At 54.1% G+C, this 1,647-nt stretch overlaps 1 protein-coding gene across 1 annotated transcript in view; it reads right to left on the bottom strand.

The window, feature by feature from the left end:
- PHKB (phosphorylase kinase regulatory subunit beta) overlaps positions 1–1,647 on the bottom strand; it is a 122,740-nt gene that overhangs the window by 40,895 nt on the left and 80,198 nt on the right. The gene's annotated exons all lie outside the window — the stretch shown is intronic.

Raw genomic sequence — 1,647 nt, 5'->3', positions numbered from 1 at the left:
CCCGGCTCTTCCCTTCATCCCCCGCCCCCCAAATCTGGGCTTCTCACCAAACTCACGCGCTCGGCTGGAGTCGGTCGTCCCCTCTAGGCCGATGAGCCCGTATTTACATTTCTAGTCTTAAACTTTCTCTTGAGTTCCGACTGCTTTCTGGACTTTTCTCTTGGTTATTTCCAAAGTTAACAGTTCTAAAACTCGACTCCTCGGCAACTCCACCCCTACCCCAAGCCGGCTGCTCGCTCCAGCTCAGGACCTCGGAATAATCTGAGTCTCTCTCTCTTACGCTCCGTATCCACGTCGTCACCAAGCTCCTGTTAACCCTCACCTCACAGAGTGTGCCGAATCTTCTTTCCCTTCCATGGCGATGTTCAGGTTTCAGAAGTAACCGCAGCAGCGACTTCATATAACCATCGACGCCGTGCTCAGCGCTTCAAGAGAACATTATCCCCATTTCGCAGAAAACAAAACGAGGCAGGGGCAGCCTGACTCACTCATCGAAGGTCACAGAGCCAGCAAGCAGGACAGCGAGTGTGCGGACCCAGGCCGGTGCAGCACTGCGCTCTGAATGGCCCACTGCCCATGTCCGTCCCAAGTCCCGTCCACTGTCCTCCTACCCCGGGGCTGCTTTTTTTGTTCCTTCCGTCTACCCGGTTCTTGACTCGCTCTTTCGAGCCAGTCTCCTCATGAACTCCGCCGAACGCCGGGGCGCCCCGGAATCTCCTGTCCCCACGGGCAAGAGCAGAGTGTCTGTACGAGTCGCCTCGAATACTCACGCCATCTCTCGGGGAGGGCTTTGGGCATGCTTCGGCGAGGACGAAGTCCACTCCCGTTGCGGAAGCACCCGCCACCCATCCGAAAACACCCTCGCCCTCATCCGGGAAAACGTTAGACCAAATACTTGGGCACCCCACGTCCCAGTCAAGGTGACGCGTGGAACTAACGATCACACGATTATGGGAACATGGTACAATCGTGGGGAGCGGAGTAGGGAGCAAGGGCCTTCGTGTTCCCCCCAAAGTCTACTCCGTGTCCATCTGAGTTAAGGTTTCGAGGAAACTCAACTCCAAGTGCTATTTACGAAAGAGCTGTTCTCTTACATGCTTTTTGAAAGAACGCAATCCTTAAGTTCTTGGCAATTAAATTTAAAAATTACCTCTCCTCTTAAATAACGTCTACAGCATATAAAACTCACAGTTCTTATTTTTGCAAGCCCTGTGTCAAGCCCTGCTCTAAGTATCTTTGATTTTACTATGCCGGACGCTGCATAAAATGATGCACCCTGGCCAGCTGCAAAAGGCCTTTTAGTGGGAGAAGGACCAGGGAGGAGGAACAGGAGAGAAGGGAACAGAAGCCGACAGTGGACGGCCCGCCTCCCCCGAGCCGGGCGGCCTCAGGGCAGTGTGTGGGAACATTCGAGTCCCCGCTTGGGGGCCCCACGGGTGCTCATTTAGGCTCATTAGGCTTCATCAGTAGACCCGGCCAATATATGGCATTTTTTCATTACATTCATTTTTCAGCAAAACCTCATTAGCTGAAGAAACCAGGCCGATGCTTGACGCGTCTCAGTTCCAACCGGAGACACGGCATCCGCGGTATTTGTCCTGCAGGAGCCAAGTAACACAGGCGGGGCAGGCAGAACACGGCCCGTCC

This window comes from Pteropus vampyrus, unplaced genomic scaffold (genome assembly GCF_000151845.1).
Source record: "Pteropus vampyrus isolate Shadow unplaced genomic scaffold, Pvam_2.0 Scaffold228, whole genome shotgun sequence".
Taxonomy (NCBI): Eukaryota; Metazoa; Chordata; class Mammalia; order Chiroptera; family Pteropodidae; genus Pteropus; species Pteropus vampyrus.
Note: the sequence above shows the minus strand (reverse complement) of the source record. Positions and strands in the feature narration are given on the sequence as shown.